The sequence below is a fragment of the Manis javanica genome, chromosome 11 (assembly GCF_040802235.1).
Source record: "Manis javanica isolate MJ-LG chromosome 11, MJ_LKY, whole genome shotgun sequence".
NCBI lineage: Eukaryota > Metazoa > Chordata > Mammalia > Pholidota > Manidae > Manis > Manis javanica.
Genome location: NC_133166.1, coordinates 48,992,144 through 49,012,701, shown reverse-complemented (window position 1 = coordinate 49,012,701; position 20,558 = coordinate 48,992,144). Strand labels below are relative to the sequence as shown.

Below are 20,558 nucleotides of genomic sequence, written 5' to 3'. Positions count from 1 at the left end.
CTGGGGAGGAAAAGGCATCTCTTGATTAACAATGAGTACAGATGTGAATCCCTAAAACCCAAAGAGAAGAAAGACAGAAAGAAATAAAAAGAAAGACATGTCTGAGTAAGACTTATAAATACCAAAGACAAAGAAAAAATCCTGAAGGTAAAGGTAAGAAGAGGTTGTGAAGACACATTACACAAAGAAAAGAATAAATATTACAGTGCATCTTTTGTCAGAAATCATGCAAGACAGAAGAAAAATCAAGAATTATTTTTAAAACACTAAAAGAAAAAAAAACCCCACCAACACAGAATTCTACACCTAGCAAAAAATTTTTTTCAAAATGAAAGCAAAATAAAATATTTATCAGAAATACAAAACCAAAGAGAATTCATTTACAGAACTATAGAGTAAGAGATTATAAAGAAGTTCTTCAGGCAGAGGAAATATAATACTAGATAGATAAACAATATAAACAAAGAAATAAGGAGCATCAGAAATGGTAAAACATAAAGGGAAATATAAAAGATAGTTTTTCTATATTTTCAGTGGCTTTCATACATTATGGGTATTTTTACTTATCTATTACAGCTATTACTTATCTATTACACATGTAAAAATAAAATGTATGAAAACAGTTCAAAGTGTAAGGAGAATTGTAAGTATACTGTTGCGGGGTTCATATATATAGAGTGGTATGAGGATAGACTGTGAAAAGATGTATGCATTCGAACAACAAAGAAAAACTTTAAAACATGTATAGCTAACAAGATAAGTGTAGCGCTTAAATCATTAAACTAATTAAAAGAAGGCAGAAAGGGATGGAAAAAAGAACAAAGTGCACATAGGGCAAATAGAAAATACCTATCAAGGTGCTAATCTAAACCCAACAATACAAATGACTACATTATGGGAGGAAAGCATAAACACCCCAATTAAAAGGAGAAAATTTCAGAACAAAGCAAAATTGAACTATATGCTCTTATATAAAAAATCCACTTTAAACTTAAAGATAAGTTAACAGCAAATGATTGAAAAGGACTGGCATGCTATCAGTAATTTGTTTTAAACTGTAAAGGTACATTAATATTCAAAAATAAAACTTCACTAACCCTGAGAGGATTAAAGATGGTGGTGTGAGAGGTGAGACAGAGATTTCCTCCTAAAACCACATATAATATGAAAATATGATTAATACAACTAATCCTGAAAAAGCAACTGGACAGAAGATTGTGCCAAACTGCATACACCTGGATAAAAGAATTAAACCTCAAGGAACAGGGTAACACACCAAAACCATGGCCCGGTGGCACCCATGCCCTTCCCCCACACCAGCTCATGGGGAAGAGGAAGAGAAATGGAGTAAGAGGGAGTGAAGGCCTGGGACTGTTAAATACCTAACACCAGAGGTATGCTTTGGGAGCACAAACCTACATTTCATGGGGCTTGCATGGTACTCTTGTGATTAGGGGGTTGGAAAGCTAAGACAGGCAGAATTCCTGGAGAGACAGAGATGCAAGCCACTTGTGGAAAGCAGGGATCCATATCTTGCTGCTCTGGGACAAAAGAAAGGTGGGCAATCTGAGAGACTTCCTAACAGCAAGAGGACTGCTAAAGGGGCAAGGATTGCACAGAGCTTATTGCTCAGGAGAAAGGACAGGTAGACAAAATTGTCTGGGCGCACTTTGCCCAGCAGGTTGGGAGCTTTCACGATCTTCAGGCACTCCAGCTCCCTGGCTGGCTACACAGCTCAAAGGTCTCCCCCCACCCATGATAAGCAGCCTACTGCACCTTTCTCCCAGCCAGCCCAATCTTGCTCGCATACCAGCAAACCCTACCCTGGCATTAGGCCAGCCAGAGGGAAAACCTGTCCACAGAAACTACAAACACAAAGAATAGAAGCTTATACCTGTGTGCTTGGCCCACTGGTTCAGGCAGTGGAGACAGGCATAGCAGCTGGGAAGCAGGAAGTAGCTCTTTCCTCCCCCCATGCACCAAAACCACTCCCCTGTAACCCCCAACATTGCTTCAGGGGCTAAGCAGCTCCAGAGAGCTGAGTTTCTGGGCAATAGAGGGCACCAAAGGGCACCACGCACAAATATGAAATGCCAAAGGAAACTGGTTTAGAGTAAAATTAATAATAAAACTCCTTAGAAACACTTAAATAACACAGGCCTCATGAATCTTCTTGAAAGAGAGTTCAAAATAAAAATCATTAACATGCTCATGGAGGTACAGAAAAATATTCAAGAATTCAGGAATGAATACCATTTGGAGATATAATTGTTGAAGGGCACAATGGAGTGTATTAAAAGCAGAATATATACTGTGGAGGAGACAATAAATGAAATACAAATTAGAGAAGAGGAATACAAAGAATCTGAGGCACAGAGAGAAAAAAGAATCTCTAAGAATGAAAGAATATTGAGAGAACAGTGTGACCAATCCAAACAGAATAATATTCACAGTAGAGAGGTACCAGAAGAAAAAGGGAGAGAAAAAGAGATAGAAAGTATTTTGAAGAGGTAATTGCTGAAAACTTCCCAAATCTGGGGAAGGAGATAGTCTCTCAGGCAATCGAGGTGCACAGATCTCCAAACACAAGGGACCCAAGGAAGACAACACCAAGACATATAGAAATTAAAATGGCAAAGATCAAGGATAAGAACCAACTATTAAAAGCAGACTATTAAAAGAGAGAGAAATAAGATCACATACAAAGGAAAGCTCATCAGGCTATCATCAGACTTCTCAGCAGAAACTTTACAGGCCAAAAGGGAGCAGCATGATGTATTTAATGCATGATGTATTTAATGCCATGAAGCAGAAGGACCTTGAACCAAGATTACTTTATCCAGCAAGACTATAATTTAAATTTGAAGGAGGGATCAAACAATTTCCAAATAAGCAAAAGCTGAGATTTACCTCCCACAAACCATCTCTATAGTGCACTTTAAAGGGATTACTATAGATGGAAGTGTTCCCAAGGTTTAATAGCTATCACCAGAGGTAATAAAACCACAGTAAAGAAAGTAGAGCAGCTAATTATGAAGCAAATGCAAAATTAAATTAACTATCCCCAAAGTCAATCAAGGGATAGGCAGAGTACAGAATATGATACTTAATATATAAAGAATGGAGGAGGAAGAAAAAGGAGGAGATAGTGTTTATAATAGCATATTAAGTGAGTTAAGTTAGACTCTTAGATAGCAAGGAAGTTAACCTTGAACCTTTGGTAACCACGAATCTCAAGCCTGCAATGGCAATAAGTACGTACCTATTGAAAATAACCTTTAATATAAATGGACTGAATGCACCAATCAAAAGACATAGAGTCACTGAATGGATAAAAAATAAGACCCATCTCAGAAAATAAGTAAGGACACACAGGAACTGAACAACACACTAGAACAGATGGACCTAATAGACATCTACAGAACTCTACATCCAAAAGCAACAGGATATACATTCTTCTCAAGTGCACATGGAACATTCTCCATAATAGACCACATACTAGCTCACAAAAAGAGCCTCAGGAAATTCCAAAATATTGAAATTCTACCAACCAATTTTTCAGACCACAAAGGTATAAAACTAGAAATAAATTCTACAAAGAAAACAAAAAGACTCACAAACACATGGAGGCTTAACAAAATGCTACTAAATAATCAATGGATCAATGAACAAATAAAAATAGAGATCAAGGAATATACAGAAACAAATGACAACAACAACACTAAGCCCTAACTTCTGTGGGATGCAGCGAAAGCAGTCTTAAGAGGAAAGTATATAGCAATCCAGGCACACTTGAAGAAGGAAGAAAAATCCCAAATGAATAGTCTAACATCACAATTATCAAAACTGGAAAAAGAAGAACAAATGAGGCCTAAAGTCAGCAGAAGGAGGGACATAATAAAGATCAGAGAAGAAATAAACAAAATTGAGAAGAATAAAACAATGCAAAAATCAATGAAACCAAGAGCTGGTTCTTCGAGAATTTAACAAAATAGATAAGCCTCTAGCTAAACTTATTAAGAGAAAAAGAGAATCAACACAAATCAACATAATCAGAAATGAAAATGGAAAAATCACGACAGACTCCACAGAAATACAAAGAATTATTAAAGACTACTATGAAAACCTATATGCCAACAAGCTGGAAAACCTAGAAGAAATGGACAACTTCCTAGAAAAATACAACCTCCCAAGACTGACCAAGGAAGAAACACAAAAGTTAAACAAACCAATTACGAGCAAAGAAATTGAAACAGTAATCAAAAAACTACCCAAGAACAAAACCCCGGGGCCGCACGGATTTACCTTGGAATTTTATCAGACACACAGAGAAGACATAATACCCATTCTCTGTAAACTGTTCCAAAAAATAGAAGAAGAGGGAATACTCCCAAACTCATTCTATGAAGCCAACATCACCCTAATACCAAAACCAGGCAAAGACCCCACCAAAAAAGAAAATTACAGACCAATATCCCTGATGAATATAGATGCAAAAATACTCAATAAAATATTAGCAAACAGAATTCAACAGTATGTCAAAAGGATCATACACCATGACCAAGTGGGATTCATCCCAGGGATGCAAGGATGGTACAACATTCGAAAATACATCAACATCATCCACCACATCAACAAAAAGAAAGACAAAAAGCACATGATCATCTCCATAGATGCTGAAAAAGCATTTGACAAAATTCAACATTCATTCATGATAAAAACTCTCAGCAAAATGGAAATAGAGGGCAAGTACCTCAACATAATAAAGGCCATATATCATAAACCCACAGCCAACATTATACTGAACAGCGAGAAGCTGAAAGCATTTCCTCTGAGATCGGGAACCAGACAGGGATGCCCACTCTCCCCACTGTTATTTAACATAGTACTCGAGGTCCTAGCCACGGAAATAAGACAAAACAAAGAAACACAAGGAATCCAGATTGGTAAAGAGGAAGTTAAACTGTCACTATTTGCAGATGATATGATACTGTACATAAAAAACCCTAAAGACTCCACTCCAAAACTACTAGAACTGATATCGGAATACAGCAAAGTTGCAGGATACAAAATTAACACACAGAAATCTGTAGCTTTCCTATACACTAACAATGAACCAATAGAAAGAGAAATCAGGAAAACAATTCCATTCACCATTGCATCAAAAAGAATAAAATACCTAGGAATAAACCTAACCAAAGAAGAGAAAGACTTATACTCTGAAAACTAAAAGTCACTCTTAAGAGAAATAAAAGGGGACACTAATAAATGGAAACTCATCCCATGCTCATGGCTAGGAAGAATTAATATCATCAAAATGGCCATCATTCCCAAAGCAATATACAGATTTGATGCAATCCCTCTCAAATTACCAGCAACATTCTTCAATGAATTGGAACAAATAATTCAAAAATTCATATGGAAACACCGAAGACCCCGAATAGCCAAAGCAATCCTGAAAAAGAATAAAGTAGGGGGGATCTCACTCCCCAACTTCAAGCTCTACTACAAAGCCATAGTAATCAAGACAATTTGGTACTGGCACAAGAACAGAGCCATAGACCAGTGGAACAGATTAGAGACTCCAGACATTAACCCAAACAAATATGGTCAATTAATATTTGATAAAGGAGCCAAGGACATACAATGGCAAAATGACAGTCTCTTCAACAGATGGTGTTGGCAAAACTGGACAGCTACATGTAGGAGAATGAAACTGGACCATTGTCTAACCCCATATACAAAGGTAAACTCAAAATGGGTCAAAGACCTGAATGTAAGTCATGAAACCATTAAACTCTTGGAAAAAAACATAGGCAAAAACCTCTTAGACATTAACATGAGTGACCTCTTCTTGAACATATCTCCCCGGGCAAGGAAAACAACAGCAAAAATGAGCAAGTGGGACTACATTAAGCTGAAAAGCTTCTGTACAGCGAAAGATACCGTCAATAGAACAAAAAGGAACCCTACAGTATGGGAGAATATATTTGAAAATGACAGATCCGATAAAGGCTTGACGTCCAGAATATATAAAGAGCTCACACGCCTCAACAAACAAAAAACAAATAACCCAATTAAAAAATGGGCAGAGGAACTGAACAGACAGTTCTCTAAAAAAGAAATACAGATGGCCAAGAGACACATGAAAAGATGCTCCACATCGCTAATTATCAAAGAAATGCAAATTAAAACTACAATGAGGTATCACCTCACACCAGTAAGGATAGCTGCCATCCAAAAGAAAAACAACAACAAATGTTGGCGAGGCTGTGGAGAAAGGGGAACCCTCCTACACTGCTGGTGGGGATGTAAATTAGTTCAACCATTGTGAAAAGCAGTTTGGAGGTTCATCAAAATGCTCAAAACAGACCTACCATTTGACCCAGGAATTCCACTCCTAGGAATTTACCCTAAGAACACAGCAATCAAGTTTGAGAAAGACAGATGCACCCCTATGTTTATCGCAGCACTATTTACAATAGCCAAGAATTGGAAGCAACCTAAATGTCCATCGGTAGATGAATGGATAAAGATGTGGTACATATGCACAATGGAATACTACTCAGCCATAAGAAGTGGAAAAATCCAACCATTTGCAGCAACATGGGTGGAGCTGGAGAGTATTATGCTCAGTGAAATAAGCCAAGCGGAGAAAGAGAAATACCAAATGATTTCACTCATCTGAGGAGTATAAGAACAAAGGAAAAACTGAGGGAACAAAACAGCAGCGGAATTACAGAACCCAAAAATGGACTAACAGGTACCAAAGGGAAAGGAACTGGGGAGGATGGGTGGGCGGGGAGGATGGGTGGGCAGGGAGGGATAAGGGGGGGGAAGAAGAAAGGGGGTATTAAGATTAGCATGCATGGGGGGTAGGGAGAAAGGGGAGGGTGGGCTGCACAACACAGAGAGGACAAGTAGGGATTCTACAACATTTTGCTAAGCTGATGGACAGTAACTGTAATGTGGTTGTTAGGGGGGACCTGATATAGGGGAGAGCATAGTAAACATAGTACTCTTCATGTAAGTGTTGATTAAAGATTAAAAAAAAAAGAAAGAAAGAAAGAAAAGGGGGATTACTCCTTGATAGGATAAAACTATTGGTAAATCAAAGATCAACACATGCTTTAAATATCCTTAATGTTGATCACTTAAAGGGTGTCAGATGATCAGCTATGGAGGTACTCTTTTCTGATAATATTCCTTTCTCTTAATAAAAAAAAAAAAAAAAAAAAAAGCAGTCCCTGTGTGCTGACCTCCAATGAGTTCTGCACAGTGGTATAGAGGGCATGTCAAAGTGTAGGCAAAGGGTCTGTTTGTTTCTATGCAGAAGATCAAGGCCTAGCTTGGATACCCAGAAAATGAACTAAGATACGATATGAGGAGGAGCTTCCGGCATCAGCACTCTCTGGAGGACTTGTGCCGGGGGATGATCATCAAAAAGCCTCCACAGGGATCCGGGCGATGCTGTGGTTGTGGCTGCATCCACCCCACCGTTTCGTGGACTTGCCATTGGAATGAGGAGGGAGATGTCTAGGCTGGCATGTGCATACAGTGAGACAACGAACTTGACCGGGTCTGTACTGTTGGAACTCAACCAGGAGTTGGGAGGGGTGCAAGTTGTAGCACTCCAAAATCTTATGACTATAGACTATCTACGGTTAAAAGAACATATGGGAGGTGAACAGATCCCAGAAATGGGCTGCTTTAATTTGTCTGATTTTTCTCAGACTGTTCAAGTACAGTTGAACAATATCCATCATATCATAGACAAATTTTCACAAATGCCTAGGGTGCCTAAATGGTTTTCTTGGCTTCACTGGAGATGGATGGTAATTATAGATTTGCTTTGTTAATGTCACCATATTCCTATTATGTTAATATGTGTGTACAAATTAGTTAGTAGTTTAAAACCTATACATACTTAAGGTACTCTACAAGAAGATATGTCAAAGAAATAATCAATCCTCCCATGTTTTCTTCCATATGCTACCTCTATAGCTTTTCTTCTTCCTTCCTAATTACAACCCTTAAATAGAATTCGTGCCTCATATCGAAGTTACCGAGTATCATAATTCCTCCAGGTGGTAAAGATACCTCGAGACAAGTGCTGGGCATAGAAGCCACAGGGCATAAATCTGCAAAGAAGTAAAAAGCTAACCTTTTCAAACAATATGGCTTCTCTCTCACTTACCAACTTTACATTTCCCTGTATGGCCCCGGAAGATGACTGGTTAGCCAGAGAGGTAAGATTCCTCAAGGGAGGAACAACCTAAGACAGGCACAGTCGCAGGGGGGCCATCAGGTGAGAAATTGTGGATCAACAGAGGTGAGGCTCAGAACCTCATCCCCCCTGCTTTGAGAGAAATCTTCTGCATCCGTGGATGTTTTATTGCCCTTGTCTAGCTTGGATTAACACATAGTCTACAGGCACACACCTGATCATCTACAATTGCTCTTTTACAACACTAAACTATGTTTTCTACCTTTATCTTGCATCTACCTACCACTTCAGCATTTTAGTAAAAATAAAAATAATAATAATAATAAAGGGAGAAATGTGGGATCAACATATAAATCAAGTATAAAAATCAAACGAATATTTATATTTGATCTGATTGTTTATAGTTCATAATGCGTGATCAAAACCGAAAGTTTCTGTGATGAATGCTCCTTGTACTGTTCACCATGTAAGAATTTATTCACTATGTAAGAATTCGTTCACCATGTAAGAACTTGTTCGTTATGCTTCAGAAGATTGGAGACTGATGAGAGTTAGGCTTGAGATGGATTAATGATTGTACATTGAGCATTGACCCCCCTCTACTGAATTTTATTGTTAACAACCATTTGATCAATAAATATGAGAGATGCCCTCTCAAAAAAAAAAACAAAAAAATAAGACCCATCTAAATGCTGCCTACAAGAGATTCACTTCAAACACAAAGACATACACAGACTAAAAGTGAAAGAATGGAAAATGGTATTTCATGCAACTAATAGGGGTTGCAGAACGTGTATCAGACAAAATAGACTTCAAAACAAAGAAAGTCACAAGAGACAAAGAAGGACATTACATAATGATAAAAGGGTCAATCCAAGAAGAAGATATAACCATTATAAATATCTATGCTCAATGAAATAAGCCAGGGAGAGAAAGACAAGTATCAAATGATTTCACTTATCTATGGGGTATAAGAACAAAGAAAAAACTGAAGGAACAAAACAGCAGGAGACTCACAGAACCCAAGAATGGACTAACAGTTACCAAAGGGAAAGAGATTGGGGAGGATGGGTGGGAAGGGAGTGATAAAGGGGAAAAACAAGTATTATATTTAGCACATATAATGTAGGGGAGGGGCATGGGAAAGGCAGTATAACACAGAGAAGGCAAGTAGTGATTCTATAGCATCTTACTACACTGATGGACAGGTGACTGTAATTGGGTATGTGGTGGGGACTTGATAATAGGGGGAGTCTAGTAACCATGTTGTTCATGTAATTGTACATTAATGATAGCCAAAAAAGAAATTAAATCAGCTACCCAAAAAGTTAGTCAAGGGATACACAAAGAGTACAGAATATGACACCTAACACATAAAGAGTGCAGGAGGAAGAAAAAGAAGAAAAACAAAGATTCTTTAAATTTTGTTTGTAATAGCATAATAAGTGAGTTAAGTTGGACTATTATATAGTACAGAAGCTGCCCTTGAACCTTTGGTAACCAGGAATCTAAAGCCTGCAGTGGCAATAAGTACATATCTATTGATAATTACCCTAAATGTAAATGGTCTGAATGCACTAATCAAAAGACATAGAGTCATTGAATGGATAAAAAAACAAGACACATCAAAATGCTGCCTACAAGAGACTCACTTTAAACACAAAGGCATACACATACTAAAAGTGAAGGGATGGAAAAAGATATTTCATGCAACTAATAGGTAGAAAAAAGCAGGTGTTGCAATACTTATATGAGACAAAATAGACTTCAAAACAGAAAGTAACAAGAGACAAAGAAGGACATTACATAATGATAAAGGGGTCAGTCCAACAAGAGGATATAACCATTATAAATATCTATGCACCAAACACAGGAGTACCTACTTATGTGAAACAAATACTAACAGAATTGAAGGGGAAAATAAATGCAATGCATTCATTTTGGGAGACTTCAACATCTCTCACTCCAAAGGGCAGATCAACCAGACAGAAAATAAGTAAGGAGACAGAGGCACTGAAAAACACTTTAGAACAGATGGACTTAACAGACATCTACAGAACACTCCACCAGAAAGCAATAGGATATACATTCTTCTCAAGTGAACATGTAACATTTTCAAGAACAGATCGTATACTAGGCCACAAAAAGAACCTAGGTAAATTTAAAAATATTGAAATTGAAGCAAGCAGCTTCTCAGACCACAAAAGTATGAAACTAGAAATATATTATGCAAAGAAAACATAAAAGCCCACAAACACATAGAGGCTTAACAACATGCTCCTAAATAATCACTGGATCAATAACCAAATAAAAATAGAGATTATATGGAGACCAATGACAACAATAACTCAACACTGCAAAACCTGTGGGATGCAGCAAAGATTGTGCTGAGAGGGAAGTATATTGAAATACAGGCTTAACTCAGGAAAGAAGAACAATCAATAGTATACATACACAAAAGAAAACAACATATCAACAGCCCAACTTCTGTGGGATGCAGAAAAGGCATTTCTAAGGGAAAAGTATACAGCAATGCAGGCCTATTTCAAGAAAGAAAAACAATCCCAAATGAAAAGTTTTAAATCAAAATTAATGAAACAAGAAAAAGAATAACAAATGAGGCCCAAATTCAGTAGGAAGAACAAAATGAAATTGAGAAGAATAAAAAAATAGAAAGAATGAAACAAGAGCTGCTTCTTTGAGAAAATAACCAAAATAGATAAACCCTAGCAGACTTATAAAGAAAGAAAGAGAGTGTACACACATAAACAGAATCAGAAATGAGAAAGGAAAAATCACTATGGATACCACAGAAATACAAAGAATTATTAGAGAATACTAGGAAAAATTTTATGTTAACAAATTGGATAACCTAGAAAAAATGGACAACTTTATAGAAAGATACAACCTTTCAAGACTGACCCAAGAAGAATCAGAAAATCTGAACAGACCAATTACCAGCAACAAAATAAAATAGGTAAAAAAAACTACCTAAGAACAAAATCACTGGACCAGATGGCTTCAACGCTGAATATTATCAAACATTTAGTGAAGACCTAATACCCATCCTCCTTAGAGTTTTCCAAAAAGTAGAAGAGAAGGAAATACGTCTATACTCATTTTATGAGGCCAGCATCACTCTAATACCAAAACCAGGCAAGGACACCACAAAAAGAGAAAATTACACACGAATATCCCCAATGAACATAGATGCAAAAATACTCAACAAAATATTAGCACACCAAATTCAAAAATACATCAAAAAGATCATCCATCATAATCAAGTACGATTTATACTGGGGATGTAAGGATGGTACAATATTCAAAAATTCATCAACATCATCCACCATATCAACAAAAAAGAAGGAGAAAAATCACATGATCATCTCCATAGAAGCTGAAAAAGCATTTGACAAAATCCAACATCCATTCATGATAAAAACTCTCAACAAAATTGGTATAGAAAGCAAGTACCTCAACATAATAAGGGCCATATATGAGAAACCCACAGCCAACATCATACTAAACAGTGAAAGCTGAAAGATTTTCCTTTAAGATACAGAACAAGACAGGGATACCCACTCTCCCTCTTTTATTCAACATAGTACTGGAGGTCCTAGCCACGGCAACAAGACAACACAAAGAAATAAAAGATATTCAGATTGGTAAGGAAGAAGTTAAACTGTCACTGTATGCAGATGATGTGATTGTACATAAAAAACCCTAAAGAATCCACTCCAAAACTATTAGAACTGATCTCTGAATTCAGCAAAGTTGCAGGATACAAAATTAATACACATAAATCTGTTGTATTCCTATACACTAACAATGAACTAGAAGAAAGAAAAATCAGAGGAACAATTCCATTTACAGTTATATATGAAAGAATATAATACCTAGGTAAAACTTAATCACAGAAGTGAAAGACTTATACCCTGAACACTACAAGATACTCATGAGAGAAATTAAAAAAGATACCAATATATACAAACACATCCCATGCTCATGTATAGGAAAAATTAATATCGTCAAACTGGCTATCCTGCCTAAAGCAATCTAAAGGTTCAGTGGAATCCCTACCAAAATACCAACAGCATTCTTCAATGAATGAGAAGAAAAGTTCTAAAATTCATATGGAAACACAAAAGACCCCAAATAGCAAAAGCAATCCTGAGAGGGAAGAATAAAGTGGGGGTGGGGGTTAAGCTCCCTGATTTCAAGCTCTATTACAAAGCCACAGTAATCAAGACAATTTGGTACTGCCACAAGAACAGACCCATAGACCAATGGAACAGACTAGGGAGCCCAGATATAAACCTAATCATATATGGTCAATTAACATATGATAAAGGAGCCATGGATATACAATGGGGAAATGACAGCCTCTTCAACAACTGGTTTTGGAAAAACTGGAGAGCTATATGTAAGAGAATGAAACTGGATTTTTGTCCAACTCCATACACAAAAGTAAAAACAAAATAGATAAAATACCTGAATGTGTCATGAATCCACAAAACTCCTAGAAGAAAACATAGGCAAAAATGTCTTGAATACAAACATGAGTAACTTTTTTCTGAACACATCTGCTTGGGCAAGGGAAACAAAACCAAAAATTAAGAAATGGGACTACATCAAACTAAAAAGCTTCTGAACAGCAAAGGACACCATCTTTAGAACAAAAAGGCATCCTACAGTATGGGAGAATATATTCATCAATGAAATATCTGATAAAGGGTTGAAATCCAAAATACATAATGAACTCACACAGCTCAACACCCAAAAAGCAAATAACCTGATTAAAAAATGGGTAGGGGATCTGAACAGACACTTTTCCAAAGAAGAAATTCGGATGGCCAACAGACACATGAGAAGATGCTACACATCACTAATCATTAGGGAAATGCAAATTAAAACCACAATGAGATATCACCTCACACCAGTTAGGAAGGACAACATTCAAAAGACAAGAACAATAGATGCTGGTGAGGATGCAGAGAAAGGGGAACCCTCTTACTGTGTTGGTGGGAATATAAATTACTTCAACCGTTGTGGAAAGCAGTATGGAGGTTCCTCACAAAACTAAAAATAGAAATACCATTTGACCCAGGAATTCCACTCCTAGGAATTTACCCTAAGAAAACAGGATCACAGATTTAAAAACATATATGCACCCCTATGTTTATCACAGCACCATTTACAATAGCCGAGTCACGGAAGCAACCTAAGTGTCCATCAGTAGATGAATGGATAAAGAAGAGGTGGTACATATACACAATGGAACATTATTCAGCCATAATAGGAAAACAAATTCTACCATTTTCAACAACGTAGATGGACTGGAGGGAATTATGTTCAGTGAAATAAGCCAGGCAGTGAAAGATAAATACCAAATGATTTCCCTCATTTGTGGAATATAACAAAGCAAAGATGATGGAACAAAATAGCAGCAGACTCACAGACTCCAAGAAAGGACTAGGGGTTACCAAAGAGAAAGGGCATGGAGAGGGCTGTTGGAGATAGAGGGAGAATGGGAATAAGGCATGTTATGATTAGCAAACATAATGTAAGGGGGGCACGGAGAAGGCAGTATAGAACAAAGAAGACAAGTAGTGACTCTATAGCATCATGCTATGCTGATGGACTGTGACTGTAATGGGATATGTGGGGGGGACTTGAGTATATGAGTGAATGTAGTAACCACAATGCTGCTCATGTGAAACCTTTATAAGAATGTACATCAATGACACCTTAATTTAAAAAAATAGAAGGGCATGGTAAGTAACTGAACGATAAAACTAGAAAATAAAATTAAAGTCACAATACAATCAATTTTAATACAATCCTCCTTTTACCAAGCTTACAGCAGCAAAATACAGAGGGATGACTAAATCATGGTAGGCAAAAATTTCTTTTTTTATATTGAAAATCTCCCTCCAATTTTCTCTTCTACTGGTGTGAGTCCATCAGCAGCACATAGGGAACGCTGGGGGAGGTAATCTAGAGGGAGAAGCCAGAGTCATCACCATGCTGTCTGGCCTCCCTCTAGCATAGCATCTATCAGTGATCAGTGCTCTCCCCTCCCTCATGCCAGCAATGCAATAGAATGAACCAAATCAAATGGCCCTTCCTAATGGGTAATGCCATACAAGGCACTCTACACATATAATACAAATTCAAATAGAGCTACTCATTCAGTAGTAACTACTGGCAGAGTAAGCATTGCAAAGCACTCAGTTCTTTTCTTTTATTACTTTTTATTTTTTTATTTTGGTATCATTAATGTACAATTACATGAGCAACATTATGGTTATTAGACACCCCCCATCAAGTCTCTACCACATACCCCATTATAGTCACTATCCATTAGCATAGTAAGAGGATATAGAATCACTACTTGTCTTCTCTGCATTGTACAGCCCTCCTCATGCCCCTATACATTATGTGTGCTAATCTTAATGCCTGTTTTTCCCCCTTATCCCTCCCTTCCCACTCATCCTCCCCAGTCCCTTTGCCTTTGGTAACTGTTAGTCCATTCTTGGGTTCTGTGATTCTGCTGCTGTTTTGTTCCTTCAGTTTTTGCTTTGTTCTTATGCTCCACAGATGAGTGAAATCATTTGGTACTTGTCTTTCTCTGCCTGGCTTATTTCACTGAGCATAATACCCTCTAGCTCTATCCATGTTGTTGCAAATGGTAGGATTTGTTTTCTTCTTATGGCTGAATAATATTCCATTATGTATATGTACCACATCTTTTTTATCCGTTCATCTACTGATGGACACTTAGATTGCTTCCATTTCTTGGCTATTGTAAATAGTGCTGCAATAAACATAGGGGTGCATATGTCTTTTTCAAACTGGGCTGCTGCATTCTTAGGGTAAATTCCTAGGAGCATTGAAAAGCTCCCAAATTTAAATAACTATTTTACTAATCATGATCTCTCATGGAACCTCTAGCATCACTTTGCAGAACCTCAACTGAGAAACTTCATTATAAGACAACTGAAGTAAAATCAATATAATTTGGCTTTGCTGTACAACACATAGAATTTTTTAAATAAATTATGAACTTAGAATTACATATCTGATGTTGATATATAACAAATATAAAGTTTATTTAAGTGAGTAAAATATACACTATTTAATGAATAGTTCTGGCAAAACAGGCTCGCGATCTAGAGTAAAGAAAAATAAGCCCTAATATCCTAAAATATATTTCAGCTAGATTAAATAGGTAACAGCAACAAAAACAAGTCTTATAAAGAACTCTAAGAGACTACACAATCTAGGAATTTGGGAGATTTTCCTAACTGAAACCTAGAAGATGATATGAAAGAAAAGAAAAGAAATTGAAAAGATCCCTGTCTGGAAGAGGATACCTTTAGAAAGTTAAAAGAAAAATATTGCTCTAAAAAATATATAATGTTGATGATAGACCATATATTAATTTGTATGATATATACCCTAGCTCTTACACGTTGTAAAAACAAATCAATATAAAAATTTGCAAATTATACGAGTAGATAATTCACAGAAAAGCGAATCCACATAAACAACAAATATGTAACAATGTGCTTAATAACTCATAGTGAAATGAGAATTTAAGTGACAATGATATGTTATCTAAATTCTAGAGTCTAGAGCTCTTTCTGATGGCAAACTATTTCATATTGTTACTAAGAATGTGAAGTGCTACAGCCCTTCCAGAAGGAAGCCCTTCCAGAAGGAATTCAGTAATATACACCGAAAAATATCTCTTATGATACTTACTCTATCCCTCCTATGGTAATCCATGGTATTTTATGGTAGTCACAAAAAGAAAGAAACCAACTCATAAAGACAATAAAGGCATATGGGTAAGGACATGTATTCAACCTTACTCACAGTGGCCAAGACCTTGAAACACAGAGCTATCAACAAAGGAATCACTTGATAGTGTTGTTTTGCACCATTAAATATTATACAATCATACAAATGAATGAATTTAAAGTATAGCAGAGGATAGTGAGGGACTTCTAAAATGTGCTGAAGACAGAGAATAAAGATACAGAAAGGTACCTAATAATATTTTATTTTGGCAAACCTAAAATTTAAATGATCACTGTTTAAAATTGATCAAAAGAGAAAAAAATGTATGCGTGTGTCAAGTGTGTGTGTGTATAAAAGAGTATATAATAATTTAAAAAATATGGACACACATACTCCATCTTATTAAAATACTTATCTTTTGGGTGGGAATTAAGTGTGGTCATCCTGTTGTCACAAAAGGTAGGAAATATACGTTAAACATAAAAAGAGCACTAAATAAGTAAACAAACACTACATTCTAATAAATAAAGTGCTCTTAAGGGATATAACAATTCAATACATAGAAAAAAATGGTAGACTAATTGTGAAAATATTAATTCTCCCTAAATTAAGTTGCAAGTTATATGTGATTCTAATTAAATTAGTAGTATGGTTAATATTGGAAATGGGCAGTGCCATTTTAAAGCTAATATGCATTAAAAAAATCTTGCCATAACAAACCAGAAAATTCTGAAAGGAAAGGTAGAGAGTACTTTCTTTAGCAAAATGTAAAATACAGTATAAATATAGTCATAAAAATGTTTGGAATTAGCACATGAACAGAAGTAGATAAATGGAATAAGAGAGAGTCCAGATAGACCCAAGTACATATAATAATATAGTATACCTGGTAAATGTAACAGTTCAATCAAACAATTAAAAAAAATTAAATAGTGTTGAAACAATTATGCAGCCATCTGGAAAAAATGAACTTGGGTTCTCACGTAATCTCTGCCATTCAAAGAATGTCCAGATATATCAAATATTTAAATATATATAATGAAACCATAATATATAAAAAAAATATATGGGAGTATTTAAATTATACTTTCATTCTTGGAATTTATTTAAATCATAGCACCAGAAATTATCAAAATGATTGACAAATTTGGCTAATGAAAAGTAAAAATTTTATAGACACTTCACCAAAGAAGATACACAAAATGATCAATAAGTATATGAAAAGATGCTTCATATAATATGTTATCAGGGAAATGCAAATTAAAATATTAGTGAAATACAACTACAAATTTATTAGAATGGCCAAATCCAGAACACTGACAACTCCAAACGCAGAAGAAGATGTAAAGCAAGAGAAACTTTCATTCATTACTGGAGGGAATGCAAAATGGTACAGCCACTTTGGAAGACAGATTGGTGATTTCTTACAAAACTAAATATACTCTTACCATATGATCCAGCAAAAAAAAATCACACCCCTTGATATTTACCTAAAGGATCTGAAAACTTATGTCCTCATCAAAACCTGCACATGTATGTTTATAGAAGCTTTATTCATAATTGCCAAAACTTGGAAGTAATCAAGATGTCCTTCAGTAGGTGAAAGGATAAACTGTGGTATATGCTGACAATGGAATATTATTCAGTGCTAAAAAGAAATAAGCTATAAAGGCATGAAAAGACATGAAGAAACCTTAAGTGCATATTGCTAAGTGAAAGACGCCAATCTGAAAAGGCTACATACTGTATAATTCCAACTGTATGATATTCTAGAAAAGAAAAGCTATGAAGAAAGTAAAAAAGATCTATGGTTTTGCCATGGTTAGGGGGGTAAGAAGGGAAGAACAGACAGAGCACAGAGGATTTTTAGGGCAGTGAAACTATTGTGTATGATATTATAATGGTGGAAACATTTCATGATAATTTGTCTAAACCCATAGAATGTTCAAGAGATCTATAATGTAAATGATGGATGCTGGGTAGTAATGGGGTATCAATGTAGGTTTATCAAGTATAACAAATGTACCACTCTAAAGGGGGAATGACAATGAGAATGGTTATTCATGAGTAGAGGCATAGACTATATAGGAAATATCTGTATTTTTCTCTAAAAAATAAAGTCAATTTTTAAAAAATAATTTCTACAAAGCAAATTGTACCATAAAGTAGGTCAAAACAAATTACAAAATAGAAGAAAATACTTGTCATATTTGCCAAATAAAATAAAAACATTTACAAATCAATAGAAAAATGAGGACAAAGGATATGAACATGAAACTCAAAAAAATAGAAATGTAGACATATAAACAAATACATATTCATTTAAGAAAAACAATTATAATAAATTTGGAAAAAAATTTTCACCCATCTGTATAAACAGTTTTGGGTAAATGTATCAATGTTAAATTTACTTCCATCAACTATATGTTAATATAAAAGAATCTCTAAGTCTTAGGAAATGAACACTAAAATATTTAGGAATAAAAGCTCATGATGTATTTAACTTACCCTTAATATTGTGTGTGTGTGTGTGTGCACTTGTATGTACACATATATGCATACAGAGAGAAAGAATGATGTAACAAATAAGCAAATGAGGTAAACTGTTAACAATAGGTGAATCCGGATAAAGGATGTATGGATATTATTTGTATTATTTTTATTTCTAACTTATCTTTAAGTTTGAAATTATTTTTAAACAAAAAGATAAAACAAAGTTTTCATGAGGGTATGGAGAAAGCACTTACATATTATTTTATTGGAGTACAAAATTTGGTAATAACTACATTTTAAAATGCACATATCTTTTCTAATGATTTCTAGGAATTTTTCCTATGAATATACCCCTAGATGTATAAAAACAAGTATATAGAAATATATTTATTCCATCATTTCTAAGGAAATATTGGAAACTATACCTATCAATATAAGATGGGTTAAGTGAATTATAGCACCCATGTACAACAAAATAAAGATGTTAACTGTATGAATTATGTACAGACATATAAACATGGACCAATTTCCATCATATATATATATCTGATGAAAAAATATACTTCCCCATACCTATGTAGACTTATTTATAGATTATCTTTAAATAGATACATAGAAACTGGCAAAACTCTCTATAGAGAGGGTAGCTGGATAAATGATTACTATGATAAATGATTAAATGTAGAAAGAGACTGACTTTCCACAGTACATATTTTGCACTTTTCAAATATATATATTTGAAAATAAGCTTATACAGAAAAATAATATATTTTTAATGAATGCATCAATTCTAATTTATTTTAAAAGTATTCTAATGATGCACTTTGAAAAATGAAGGTGGTAATATTTACCCTCTATAAAAACATCAATTTTGAAATAGACAGATTTTTCCTTATACATCGAGTTATCTTGCTACCAATATTAAAGGTTTGAAAAGTGGGCCAGAAGGATGCCTATGGCTTTGGGAAATTTTTTCTTCATCCCTCATGAAAGGCAACAAACCACATGCAGAGGTGGCCTGACTGCAAGCCCTCACCTTTGCCATACCCATGGGAGAGCCAGGCTATGAACAGATAGCAATGTCAGACTTCTCAACACCCTGTCGGTCACAGTTAGTATAACTAATGAGATTAGAACAGATTTCAAAATCTGACAGACTCAGTTTGCAGTTAGTTTCACAATTTATAAGCTACATGACACTGGGTGACTTGCCAATTGTTTTGCCAATGAGTTTCAGCTCCGGAAAAGTTCACTGTTAATTCAATGTGACCAAAGAAATCACAGCTGAACATTCTTGGGGTGAAAGGGTTATACCCATCTGCACTCCCATGGTGGCAGGTCAATCACTAGAATCTCATCCACTCAGAATCCCATCCTCTCAGAGTGAGTCTGCAGGCAGCAAGTCTCGGTCTCTTCCTCTGGGCCTCTCTACTCTGGCAGCCGTCTCAGTCTCTGTCCTAGGTGCTGCCACCACTCCAGTCTCTGCTCTCCTGCAGCCTTGCAGCTGTACCACCATGTCGCCCAGAGCACTGGGTGGAGCTCTTTATGTAGACTCAATAACAAGGTATTGCCCACACATGTGTAGTGAGCTAGCCAACTGGGGCCAGGTGAGAATTCTGGCCACAGGAACCTTCACTTTATCCACACTGGGTAAGTTAATTACGCCTCCTATGTCACTTCTTGTAAAGATTAAAAGCCATGTGGAAAATGTATTTAAAGTAGTATTTGGCATATATACTCAATAATACATATCATTGTTATTATTATTATTATCTTTGTTATTGCTAATGTTATTAATTGACTGTTCTGGTCTAAATCCCAGGCTTTTGCCCGAAATTCTAATGTTAACTGGCACTTCATAGCAGTCTAAATGAAGCAATATGTGAGGACAATATTAATAAGTTAATGTTTTGTCCAGATAAATGAACAGAAATTGGGTGAAAATATATTGCAGATTACATGAGGAACCATAAAGAGTTAATTTGATAATAGGCTGGCTTCCATGTCTTCATGTTAATTCTAATCAAAATTG

General features: G+C 35.7%; 1 long non-coding RNA gene across 1 annotated transcript in view; it reads right to left on the bottom strand.

Moving 5' to 3' along the window:
• The window catches only part of LOC140844268 (uncharacterized), a 216,548-nt gene that overhangs the window by 183,574 nt on the left and 12,416 nt on the right, over window positions 1–20,558 (bottom strand). The window lies entirely within an intron of this gene.